This window comes from Megalopta genalis, chromosome 8 (genome assembly GCF_051020955.1).
Source record: "Megalopta genalis isolate 19385.01 chromosome 8, iyMegGena1_principal, whole genome shotgun sequence".
NCBI lineage: Eukaryota > Metazoa > Arthropoda > Insecta > Hymenoptera > Halictidae > Megalopta > Megalopta genalis.
This window is the reverse complement of record NC_135020.1, coordinates 22,006,601-22,020,694: the sequence shown is the minus strand read 5'-3', so window position 1 is coordinate 22,020,694 and position 14,094 is coordinate 22,006,601. Positions and strand designations below refer to the sequence as shown.

At 39.1% G+C, this 14,094-nt stretch overlaps 1 protein-coding gene across 7 annotated transcripts in view; it reads left to right on the top strand.

Moving 5' to 3' along the window:
* The first annotated feature begins 908 nt into the window (after positions 1-908).
* Positions 909-14,094, top strand: part of LOC117225458 (limbic system-associated membrane protein) — a 185,012-nt gene continuing 171,826 nt past the window's right edge. The window contains exons 1-3 of one of the 7 annotated variants that reach the window (XM_076524210.1): positions 909-1,266; positions 1,407-1,512; positions 4,690-4,929. The gene's annotated coding sequence lies outside the window, so the exon portion shown is untranslated. The other 6 variants (XM_076524208.1, XM_076524207.1, XM_033479063.2 and 3 more) reach the window with 6 other exon arrangements.

Sequence of the window (14,094 nt, the reverse complement as noted above, 5' to 3'; positions counted from 1 at the left end):
CAAAAATGCAATCCGCGGCTTCGTTTACGCGAGTTATTAATAAAAAAAACAGTGACCAATGAGAGACGAGACCGCCAAGCGCTAGACGGCCGAGTCAATCACCGGAACTGGGCTTCGAGCACTCATTGGTTCGGCCGCTTCGCGCAACACCTGATCTCGCCTCTCATTGGTCACTGTTTTTGGTTAATAACTCGTAAACGAAGCCGCGGATTGCATTTTCGCTAAGGAAAAAATTACTTCAAATGACCTCAGGAATCACTCTTTTCCGAGTGTTAACAAAATTATGGAACATCCTCTATTTCCCTCAGCAGTATAACAAAGAGCTTCGATCTACACAAAAATTTCTGTGCGACTTCATCGTCAATTGACTAACATACCATATAACCAAATTGCTGATTTTACGCACCTATGACAAAAATTGGGAACAGTGCAATTTGGAACAGTGAAAAGACTATAAGTATTTCCCAGTGCTAATACATTACTTTGGTTCTACTAAAATTATTGAAGAAAAACATATACAAACAATAAATATTTTCCACAAAGATCCACAGTTTATTTATAACAGATTATCACATCTCCATCATCGCGCGGCGTTCCATGTCAGCTTCATTTGCTTCCAAGCAAAGGCCGAAATGAAAACAGCATAGTTAATCCCGCGACGATACTTCCCAACGCGCGATGCGAATCCAGGAAAACGCGTTACGGCAAGCGTAACGTTAACTTTCTTGCGGCGGCGTTTCGACGCGGATTCGGGCGGCGCAGGTATTATTTGTGCAAGAACACATTCTGGTAAAATCAGCAGGATACGATTCGGAAGGCGAAAAGCGGAGTCCGGATGCACGCGGAGTGCGATGCGCGCGGCAGGCTGGCCTCGGTGGCCTCGGAACTCGGGACGCAGGCGTCGAGCCCAGGAACGTTCGTCAGTCGTCGGCCGAACTTGAAACGCGCGGCTTCGCGGCCTCTTCCCGCGCGTCGCGACGCCCACGTCCGCCTCGACGCGCCAAAACGCCGACACACCTGCGTACACCTGATCCGTAACGGGCGCCCGCGGTTCCCGAAGTGACTCGCGGCACCCCACGCAACCGGCATGCACGCAACCCTCGCGCGCCGCGTTTCACGCCCGCGGAAATTATTTCTCACGTGCACGTCCGGCTGACCGCCCATCAATCCGCGGTAATAGACATCTCGTGCGACGATCGACAAGCACCCCCGAAACCGCATTGTTCCCGAGGAAATGATACGATTGCTCCATTAGTCCCGGAAATTGTACGTGCTCGGTTTGATGACAGTGTCGCCAGACCGTTTCGTTGGTGCAGATTGCGCGGACAGTGCGACCTGGCTACTGAAAGTTCAGGATAACGGCAACGTTTGTTCGCCTTGGTTGCTTTGCGTTTGTTTCCACGTAGAATGGTCGGATTGGTTACTTTGACTCGCTTGTTTACGATGTGCCGAGGCAACGTGGCACGAGCCTGGACCGTAGGGTCTTCGCCAGGCTGCAAATAGGAATTCGATGTAATTAACCCTTATTGCTCTAAACCTGCCCCGTGGGCATCATCTGTCGGGCACCTTTGATTTTCTACGTGCCAGCCCACTGTGCTGGTTTACGCGTTACGTTGAACACATTGTTAACACTAGATTTACGGAACCCGTGAAAATGACTTTATTTTTACGGTTTACGGTTTAATTTTTTAGTTTATACGATTATTCGTATCGCAAAGGTACATTTATGAGTTATTTGTTCAATTTATATGTTACTCACGGCAAATGTTACAATAACACCTGTTCTAAATCAGAATAAATGTCTTATTGATCCTTCTATAAACTAATATAAAACAGCTGTTTCTTGTGCTCCGTAAATCTAGTGTTAAATGTAATCGGTAAACTGTGCATTTTTATGCAACTTTTCATTGTCACCGATCATTTTCTTAATATCTAAGTGAAGGAAACGTTTCTTAGATCAACTAAAAAGTTTCCCATAGCGAACGTAGTATAACAACAGAATTAATTTCTACCAGTATACACGTTTTCGTACATTTCACATGCATGTGTCATAAACGCATAAAAATCAACGTTCGCGTTGAGAGAAAAAATAATACTGATCGGTAAGTTATACGCGAATAGTCGAGATCGTCAGATCTCAACTAACGAATGTTTCGAAACGTATCACAAATTAAGCTCGACTAATGAATGTTTTACTAGCTATCACAAATTGGTCTCAACTAATTAACATTTTAGAAGGTACTGCAAATTACTCGGCAACAATTGATCGTGCAAATGTATGACTATTACGACCAAGCTTATATTACTTCCAAATTAAATAAACATTATTTTAAATCAGTTCTACATTTTACTACCTGTACGACATCGTCGCGTTTAGAATGTGGGGACAAGTTGGAGTTGCCGAACCGTAGTCGCGCCATAGGGTTGTAGCGATAAGGGTTAAACAGAATAGAACAGATACGTCGATTAGGGAGTCTCTCGAATTATACGTTAACGCCTTGGGAACTGCCACGCCAGCTCGAACCCGAGCCCCCAGATAAGGAAAGTAAATTAAACTTTGAGAATTGGGATCGATAGTACCGTGGCACATGTTTTTATATCTTCCTTGAAGCAATGGCGCTTGACACTTTTATTACCACCTTCAATCCGGCAATCGATAGAATTGCACACGGAACAGTCCGTTGCCAAAAAGCGTTGACACGTACCTAAGATTTTTACCAGAATATCTTGATATTTCTACGAAATATACCGTAGAAGCATGAAAGAATTGCTTCTACATCCCTTTCCTTTGTATCATCCGTAGAACTTGTTTCCTGAGATCTAAGAGGAACTGGAATTTCAAAGAAAATGTTCCGATTTTCAGGAGTGTTCGACCTGTCAGTTGCAGGAAGGTGCACAACCGTGTCAAACGTAAGATCTCGATGGAACTAAAAATTTGCGAGTTTCTCAAAGTGCATCCTGGAACTTGGTCACCGAACCGTTGTATTTCTTACAATTTCTAAAGTACTCGACTGTCAAACCTCGCGGTTCTCGATGTCCGACCGACAGAGATCAACGATCGCTCGCGAATCTGGCGTGTTTCGTTCCCACTGACATTCTTCGGTTCTCGCGATCCATTTGCCTTTTCGATCTATCGACGTATCGTCGCGTTGCAGAGCGTGTCCCATGCCGTTTCTAGAAATAGAACTCGCCGCAGCTCGCGCGCGCTGCCGCGACAACGCCGTTTTAAATTTAATCCCACGATATCGCGAAGCCTCTTGATGAAAGCGTTATTACGTTCCGCAGATACGTCGTCCAATCATCGTCAGACACGCGTTTCGCCGCCGCGCCGCGGACAAATTTATTCCCGTAATTACCGACTAATTGTCTAATTTCCCCAGCGCCGCGCGACTGTGCCCACGCACACACACACGCACACCGTTCAAGTGAAATCCACCTGACCATAATTATCTTAGAATTGCCGTGCAGCTTGCAGACGCGTTGCACGGCGCGAAGTTTCTAACCAGCGTGTCGCGTTGCATCCTCGTCACTCTTTCGGCCGGGGACACCGCAACAATTTCCGATCGAGCTACCTTGTTGCGGAGCTCCTAACTTGTGCAGGCTGCTTCGGGACGGTATAACCGTGGCGCAATCGAGATGCGATCTGCCATGTTGGAATGAATTAAGAGAGAGAGAATTCTGTTCGGGAGGGGCGTCGTTTTATGGATGATCCGTGCGCCTTGTCCGACCATTGATGGACTATTCTACTTCGTATATGGAAACCCATAAGTTTGTAGCGTTATGGCAACGCTAAACTATTATATCCATATCCATGTCCGAATCTATATTTCTGATCAGCATTTTTGAAACGTGTAGCTACGTAATTTTCTAGCATTTTCCTGCAAGTATTGTGCCCGATTATTACTGGATTATTTCACTTGAACTGCACAAATTTATAATTTCACGATATCGTTTGGTGATTCTAGCTACCAATCATTGTGGTATAGATTAATATTACTGAGCGATGTTTAAGCTCTCGTAATATAATAAAATGTAATTATTTAAATCCTTTGAGTGCTCGAAACGCGTCCAGTATAATTAAAAGTTTAAAATAATCTGCGTCCTAAGGAACTCTTGTTCAGCGATTTCATTGTTGAATAACTTGACTAACAATTAGGAAGCAATATGTAATTTAATTTATACCCTCCAATTGTTATTATTATTGGTGAAATATTTAATCCAATTCTTGTTGAAGTATTTGACAATTTTCATTAGCGTAGTGGAAAATGTAATGCATAGAATTCAGCATAAAATTCATTAACGGTTTCTTAGCTATTTTTATGCAAATGTAATTAGGAAAATGTACACTCTTTCGCTGTATTGCCCGGTTACTGTTACGTCTGACCATTACGATTATCACGACACAATTTGCGATCCAGACTAAGTAGATGCAATATAATACGTAGGGAACTATAGCCGTACAACAGTGTATGCACTATGCTGTGACCGATGTTTATCGCGAGTAGAAATAGTGTTCCAGAGTCGGACACACGAATCGATCCCACTTTAAAAGGTATCACAGAACAGTCGTAACACTTGCACGAAGAATCGTTAGCCCCTTTTGTTAATGCGGTTAGTTCCGAAGAATCCCGCGTGCCATCGCGTTATCGTTTAACCTGCCATTGCAGAACGACGCCCGTTCTTAATTAGCATATCTCGTGGAAACGCGCACGTAGCCGACCAGTAGTTCGTTTGTGTCGATGCTGAAATCGGGTTCCAACTGAAACTTTTGTGGACTGTAAAGCGTGAAATTGCCTTCGGCAAAGACATTGGACAGTGTGCAAATACCGTTCGCCCGAAGAAACAAGCTGTGACACGCGGAATGGACTAACGAAGGGAAGAATAATACCGACTGGACGTACGGGTCACGATTTCGCCGACCGATAAACGGTAAGAAATCATTCTGTCAGTCATTGCATTTGCATCGCTTGTCGGTGGCACGCCGCGTCGCGTCGCGTCGCGGCTGAATAGTCCATCGTTCGTGGCGGGTCCGAGAATTTGTTATTCCGAGCTCGTGAGAAGCTCTCTCGAGCCTCTGCTTGACCGAGCGGGAAAATTCGAGGACCCATTTTCGAAAAAGAAATGAACGCGGCGCACCGTAATTAGCCAGGAAGCGCCCTTCCCTTGCCGCGTTCCAGCCACCTTATCGCGCCGCTTACGCTACTAGTTAGCTCGTTCAGACATTATGACATTGCAATTACATGGAGAGCAAACTTTACGCCACAAATTACAACGGCCACACGGAACACACGGGATGAATCCGATATCGTAACTGCATTCTACGGACAATAACTAAAAACGTTCGCATTCGCGCCCTTAATGGTGTGTTTCGTTCCGAATGCCCCGCTTGTTCGCGATGGATTTTATCAATTGTGACGATTTCGAACAAGCTGGAAACTTACAGCTATTTGTAGTAGCATACTGAACATTGCTCGCAAGATTTTGATTTCAATCGTAAAATATCGTTATTTGGCTATCTAGTTTCTGCAAATAAATTTAAATTATTAGAATTGAATTATTAAGATCGATAGAAAAATTAACGCGTCTAGAAGTACTTTAAAAAAATGCGTTAAAAGATTCATAAAGATTATAAATAATTCTAAATATACTCAGTTACAATTTCGTCATAATGGGCCGCCGTTCAAGTATTAAATGGTATCTTTTCTAGAGAAGATTATCCAGTGTTTTCATCAATGTTTCCATCTTTTTATATAACTTCTCCATCACGGCCACATTTCGTCTTTCAAGCATGATTGCAAATATTGTCAAATTTTTACTCGCCATGTTTTACTCTACATGTTTAATCTCGCGAGAACGAGGCTCGAAGTATTTATTTATTAACTATTTATATATTTATGGTATCTCAGCTCGTATTATAATTTCACGTGTATACTTTTACAAGTACATTTTTCATTGTAAATATCGATTCAATCAGCAATCCACTTATATTGTCGCGGAAGACCAACCCTGAGTCATATGTGACCCGTGGTACGTGCCCTTAACTAATGAACTTTAGAATTAATTTCCCCGTGAAAAAAATTATACCTCATTATGGCTTATTGCGTGAAATGGCATTCAACAGGTGAACCAAAGAAAGTAGATCTTGGAAGCGCGTAAATGATTGTTCTTTATTATTATTTTAAAACCGTGACCCAGTATTGGCTACCCGAGTGGTAACAAAATCATATTCATGCTATTGCTGCGGCTATTGTACCCTACTGTCAATTTGTGAGAACGCCGATGAGCTGCAATGGATTATTCGCTATTAATTAGATATTATCCCTGTTGTTTGATACGTTCATTGTTTCCGCGTACCATACGTGATTCTACGGTTACAGCATGTAATCATTAACTTTTACTGAAAACATATTTCGAAATGGAACTGATGAATCGAATAAAAATATATTAGTCAATATGGCACAGTACCAAAATTACGACAGATAACAATTATGGATGAGAGAGAAGCGTGGGAAATTTTGGTACCAAATTTTCTATTGCTTGTCTTTTCATTGTTCATCTTAAAATCAAAATGAGCATTAAATAAATTTAGTCAGATGCAATGAACATTTTCTTCTTAACCCTAGAAAGATAACCATATGACAACGTACGTAAAAGATAACCATACGCTTCAGAGGCGCATGCTTTTCTAAGGCGTCAATTTTATACTAACAATGGATATTTATTTAAGTTAATCTAGTCATTTTAAAGGTTTGGCATTATTGTAAAAATAAAATGCATTTATATTATATTTTTTTATATTTTAAGTAATTTTAAACTTAAATCACTAGACCTCTATGAAAAATTAACAAAAATCAACAGTCTTCGCAGGCGCCTCTGTGACGTAGGTTATCTTTCTCGGGTTAAATCAGACATTGTTTAATGTCTTCCTAATTACACAACAGAAGTATACAGAATTGACGAAAGAATTTTATAGTTTTCTGTCGGTTCTATGGTCGCGTTATGGATATACCGATAGGCAGGCCGAAAGGGTTTCGAGTGATCGTATGCCAGGCAAAGGAAGCCAACTCATTGCACACATCGATTCGATGGTATCAGATATCTTATTCGCCGATGGTTGATCATTGTAGGTTACTGCCCGAATTCCCGATTTATTTCCGATCGCTCTTTCACGTAATGGAGAACCATTTATCTCGCGGTGCATCTCGACTGTAGCAAGCAATTCGACCGTAATCGATGCCATCTGCCATTATCGCGCGTTAGTCGCGGCCTCGGTAAATCACCCTATAAAATATTAATGTTTGCCACTGTATCCTTGCCGCGCGTGCACCACGAATCCGGGGAAACGATAGGATACGATCGAATGCCGGTGTTCCTGAAGTATTCGCCAGTGTCGACACCAATATTAGCGTCAATTTCGTATTTACGATACTGCCGAGATTCAATTTCCCCAGATTCCATCGATACTCGCGAACAGACATTACAAGCACAATACTCGGTTTAATCATGTACATTCCATACCTTTTTCCATGCTGGAACCAACAACCCTGTGACATTTTTAAAGAAAATTCAAATAAGATCATATGTAGTCAAATTGAAAATAACTGTTTTATCTTTTATTTTCAATTTGACTATGTATTCCTACATGTTCAAAATGTAATATTTCTCAAAAATATGACTCCGCAAACGATATTTATGATTTATCTTTTCTAGTGCATTATAATATTACTTTATCAAAAGAGAGAAAATTAAATGATAACAGCGTTTTGATAACGTCTAAAAAATTTTTGTTTATGATATTATCCAATTTTATTTTCACAAAAAAATGATAGTTGCAGATTTCAATTAGAACACTATATTAATGTAAAGAACTAATGATGGAATTAATGTAAATTGCACGCGTAAATTAAGGTACTGAGATTTTCCTTTGGACTTGATGCAAATAATGAGCGAGTGATACTTATCGTTTGATTGCTAATGGTTTAAACCTTTAAACCTTTCAACTATAACTACAAAATAAATTCTCAATTTCAATATTTCTGATCTCAATTATCTCGTATGGAAATTTTTTATATTTTTTTTTTCAAGGTATATCAAAGTCTCTTCTTTGTCCCTAAGATATTTTTATACTGATTTATATTATCAAAACAAATATATATTTATACAATGGTAAATACTAAAACTTCGATCTTGTGTGCAAATTTGTTGGTTGTACTCGCATGACTTAAAAAAGAGATTTTATTTAATTTAAAAATTTCTACTAGCAGAATTTTTTGAAATCGCAGTTCTAGCGAAGGGTTAAAAGAAGCACGGACGTGCTATTAAACATAATTGTGTCATTAGAACTGCATTTTTAGGCGGTCCACATCATTTGCCTTGACATTTCTGGCTCCGACAAATGGAAATGCAAAAGTGCTACGAAATTATCAATTTACTCTGGTTCAATTCACACCATAGTCGCGATGTTCTTTCAGATATTGCATAAAAAGTTTGCGAGGAGAATCCATTTTCTGCAATGTAGAATGCGCTTTCCGACTTTCGGTTCCAATTAATTCAGGGCAACTTTAACTATACGTGAAACAAAAGTTTACCACTTAAAAATTTTTAATTCTACCCAGGAGCCGACGTTTTCATTAATAGTTCGTGTAACTGTATAAACTACTGTACAGAAAGTCCGAGAACTTGTTAAAGTTCTTCTTTAAAGTCTCGGAAGAATAGAATAACTTTTTTAAAAATGGACGAAATGACTTTTATTTTTTTTTTAAGATATTAAGGAGACTAGTTTACCAGGCAATGCATACAATTCTTTGTATCCAATCGCAATCGATTGAAATGAACAAAGAATACGGAACACGCGCTTGTTTACCTTTTTATCTGAGCTTATAACGATTACAGTGTTTTGTAGATCTCTGTTACTTACACGCATGCTGAGAATTTCATCGCTAATCGGTTGACGTTGTTATGAACTACAAGCAATTAAAGATCGCGGAGATCGTAACTTTTTCTCAATTTTCGATTTTTTCGGCCGATAACTATAAAAAAAACTGCAGATTTTTACATCTTTCAATGCCTGTAACTTGACTGTACGCCAACCGATTTCGATGAAACTTGCGGCTTACATGTAAGTTACCGAAACCTACAAAACTCGCTATTTCAATTTTTGTTACAAGCTCGGATAAAGAAGTTAAAAAACGTGAACTTTTCTTTATTTTCTATGTCGTTGTTGGTGTCTGGAAAAATGACCAAGACTCGTTCCATATGTACAGTTAATTCTCCCTAATTGACGCTCAGATTGTGCAGAAAAATGGACAATTTGGGAAGAGAAGATACGATTATTCGAGCCTTGCGGCTCGTTATTATAGTTACCAATTGTCAACAAATATAAAAACGGGCCGAAAGGCTCGAATAATCGTATCTCCTCTTCCCAAATTGTCCATTTTTGTGCGCAATCTGAGCGCGAATTAGAGAGAATTTGCTGTAATCACTACCGAAAATCTGGGGCTCGTCGTGGGTCCCCGTCGTTCGTCGTTCTGCCGTCCGAAGAAATGACACCGAATACCATTTTCCTCGAACGGCCGTTAATTACATTCTAAGAGCGCAAGATACCATTAGCGACAGAGGGTCGGTCGCAGTATATGTCCCTACGTCTTTTGTTTATTTAACACGTTGAATACGGTGTTCAAAATGTAATATTTCTCAAAAATATGACTCCGCAAACAATATTTATGATTTATCTTTTTTCTAGTGCATTATAATATTACTTTATCAAAAGAGAGGTGGCCATGGGGGCCACCGGTGACCGACGCGCCCAAATTGATAGAAATATATATAATTTAAAACAAATGTCAATATCTAAAATTTTGTATTATTACCATCGTCAATTGAAACTGTGATCTCCGTCGCAATTAACATGTCAAACATGGATATACACTGTAACTTATCTATTGCAGATAATATTTCAACATTATATCTATCACATAAAAGAAAATTCATCGTGGCGCCACGCGCAATTTCTGTAAAACCGGCGTAGCATTTAATGTGTTAACTCTCTGGGGCATGGTGGGATTAAAAATATCCCATCTTTTCGATGCACGATAATGCATGGTGGGACATTTTTAGACCCATGTGTCACGGCGGGGCTATTTGAGTTCCACCCTACAACAAATTGAATTGAATTATTATTATTTTTTTATGTTTTTATATTGCGCGATTCCTTTGTTAATAAAAATATACCAATTTTGTTTAATTTAAAACGCGATAAAATCTCTGTGCAACATAGGTCTATTTTATTTCCTGAAATCCTGTGCTCCAAAGAGTTTAATGTGGCGCTGTGTCTGTCGCCGTGGCCGTCATAGTCGTTTCAATAGGAAAATTTGGAAGAAGTATTTCAATCATTTTACAGCAAACCAGTCCCTCTAACACCCTCAAAAAATTTAAATTATTTCGTTCCATCCGAAAAGGTGCTCTGTCTTAAAAACCGATCGCGTCTTATGCGAGTCACTAAACATGTACCATCGTTTTTTCCCTACAAAAGAATCACATACATCATCCGACTTTCGTAAGCAGAGGCTCTGCGCAGAAAGTAGAATGCATTATGCAATCTTCGCTACATGTTTCGGCCATTTTCTACGGCATTACCGGTTTGTATATTTTCCATCCCTTTTCCGTATCGCTGACTTCGTCCGCCGATGTTCTTGTGCTCGAACGCTGCAAAAGTAAACGTTTAGTTGTTTGCTACATATTCGACCTCCGCGATTTTACGCGGATCTGAAAAACCAGGTAACATTCTTCCCGGACATGATTTAGTTTCCTCTGCCTCGAAAGAGAAGGAGAGGGATCGACCCGGGTTTCCTCGTTCTTCCGTCACTCGGGGATAAAAATAACGGACGTTACGCGGAGCGATTAGAGGGAGGATCATCCCCCTTTTCCGGCACGGAGCAAACAAAACCCCCATGGCTCAACGCAGACGTGTTTTTGCTTCGAGGACCGCTGTTCCGGTTAGAACAATCCCCTCGGTCCTTGAGCGGTCGTATCTCCCCAGAAGTCCCCGGGAATGAAATTAATTTCATGTAGAGATCCCCCGATTGCCCGACCTGATAAAATCCTTAAAATTAGCTCGTTTTGTTTCGCTATTTCTATTCTTGCTGTTCGACTGCAGCGAGCTACGAAACGTGTGCTAAATGCGCAAAACATATTTAGGGAAGGGTAAAGTAAAAATAATAAGAAATTTTCATTACTCCTCACAATATTTATGGATAACTATTATATATAATTATTATATTATTATCATATAATTATTATATAATTATTATATTATTATCATATAATTATTATATTATTATTGTATTATTGTTAGATTATTATTATATTATTATTATTATATTGTGGATAATGGAAATTTTCTATTATATCAGAAGTCCGTTAACCTTAAAAGTGACATAAATAAGGATTTTAAAAATTAGCCTGCAAAGTACAATTTTTATTACAATTAGATAAAAAGAAATTAATATTAATATTTAATTATTTCATTTAATCTTTTTTATAATCTCTTTTATTTTGCTCAACCATTTTGTGATCAATATAAATCAATATAAGCCATTTCGTGGCGAATATAAGTCAATAATAAGGCAATCTATTGTTTATTTACGACGAAATCGACTATATTGGTTTGTCTACCCGAACAGATGCGTTCGCACTGAGTAACTCATTAAAAAAAAAATGAACTTATACCGACATCCATGTATGAAATAAATAAAGTAGGTTAAAAAGTTTATCAACATTTTGAAAAAGTTTCCCCAAAGATGATCTAATGCCGCGGCTTTCCCGCGGAATGGAATTTGACCCCGTAACAAAATAAGAAATACGAGCTCAGCGGTTTAATTAAAATTGGTCGAACAGATTCGAGCAGTATGAAGTACAGAATCATCGTCGAGCGGAATTATCGCGGAGAAGACAAATTACGATCGAGAAGAATGGTGGAGGGTCGCGCGGGCCGACACGATTTTTCACGTTATCTCATCGGGCAGAGTTCTATTAAGAACTTGTCACCCCGAAGAATCTTGAATGCATCGTCAGGACTCCCCGCAGTTAGGTATTACTCGAGCCATCCGCGGATTAATGAAACGACGAGGAGAACTGTTCGCCGTGGAACTTGCCGTGGAGCGAAAGTTTACCGCCGCCACCCCCCAGCCCTCTGCCCGCCATCCGGAACTTATAGAATAGAAATCCGGTCACGTAGAGGACATCGGGCGGGCATTATTAAATTGTACGACACCCCCGCGTCACGAAATTATGTATCTCGTGGCCCCAGCGCACGAACCACGCTGTAAAAATGCAATTGCACGACGCTTGTAACGATTTCGCCCGCCAGTAAACTGCGCCGTGAACGAATCGCTGAACATTCCTGCAACGTCCGTGCCAGGGGAAACGGATGCGAACCGATCTCGCGTGTTTATTGTTACCAGGCTTGCCCGTCGATAAGTTGAAACCGGGTCGCTCCTACTGGGAGATTTATTTTTTATATATTGCCACAGAAATTCGTGCTTCGCGTAAATATCGTCTAAGATGTTAATGATTTTCGCTTCCTTTGATAGAAAATGTTGCAGATTTTAGAACCTTATTACTTAGACCTTCGATTTCATTTCATTTCATTTCATTTCATTTCGTTTCATTTCATTTCATTTCATTTCATTTCATTTCATTTCATTTCATTTAGTTTAATTTAGTTTAATTAATTTGCATATACTGTGGTAAATCCTTTAATGTACCAAAAACATTAAAAATTATGCAACAAGTATACATAAATTATACGGAGCTTATAAAAATAATTTAGTGATCCGCACAATTTAATTACGACAAAGAATATTTTATTTAAAGAATTGAATTGGCCACAGTTAGTTTCATGAAACTCTTGGCTTAATAAAGAATGATGTCTTAGGGCGACCCAAGAAGTATTCAAGCTGAAATTGGATAAGATAAAATTGTTTATGTATGTTGTAAGAATCGGGGTCGTTACGGAACTGTTTCCTTCCTTTAATAGTTATAGTATGCTGAAAGTAATGCACCGATATTCTTCGACTCTTCTAGTGTGTGTCTACTGTTTGAAATTACAACCACTAATTTTTATCATAAATGCATAAAACCCGCAAATTGACACAATGACAAACAATGAATAAAATGGAACAATCAATAATTAACTCTATAAATTCCTTTTTTAAGAATGAAAACCTAAGGCGATGGGAAATAAGTTTTATCGGAGATTATTGACGTTGTTCGGAACTAATAATTATAATATAATAGCTATAATAAACTAATTTCTTCAATATTCGTGAAAACTGTATTAAATTGACACAAGGCGTAGATAAGAGTTATTCAAGTTGAATTACGAAGTTTTGTTACCCCTATTACAACGTTTTTTTAATCTTCAGATGATATTGCATAGCATCCTTTTAAGGACGCGTTCAGATGCATTACTGGGAATATTAACCCTTCGCACTCGACTGGCGACTCCGAGGCGCCATTAAAAATTATTATGTCACGTCTCAAAATAATTTCATTAATTAAATTTGTTTATATTTAAAGAGCTGATGAAAGCGTAACTGTTGTACGAGTCACAATGTTCAATTTCATATCCGGAAAATGCACTAGGTCATATAAAATGGAAAAACCGTGGGACCGAAAAACTATTTCACATTTTGCATTAATTCGGCTTCGAGGGCAAACGGTTAATATAATAAAATATTACTAAATGGGAATATTAATAATATTCGCTTGACGAAGATTCATTTTAGAACGGTATTTCTCGTTATTCGTGGTAGATGCATGAATTCGTTGATATTAGCAGCTTTAATGTAGACAGTCTCAGTATAGTCGTAAATAGAAGAATCAAATACAGTAGCTCGGGGAATCTCGCACGAAATAAAATGTTCATTTAAACAGAACGACACCGCCAACCAATCATTCAAAACCCTCAATAGGGCACTGGAATCGTTTACTGTAGGGTGATCAATTGCTGTGCCTCTGGCTTGGTTTAAATTTCACGATTTCCATTCTTTCATTTTGTTTATTTTTTAATAAAAAAGACTTTAATATGTCTTA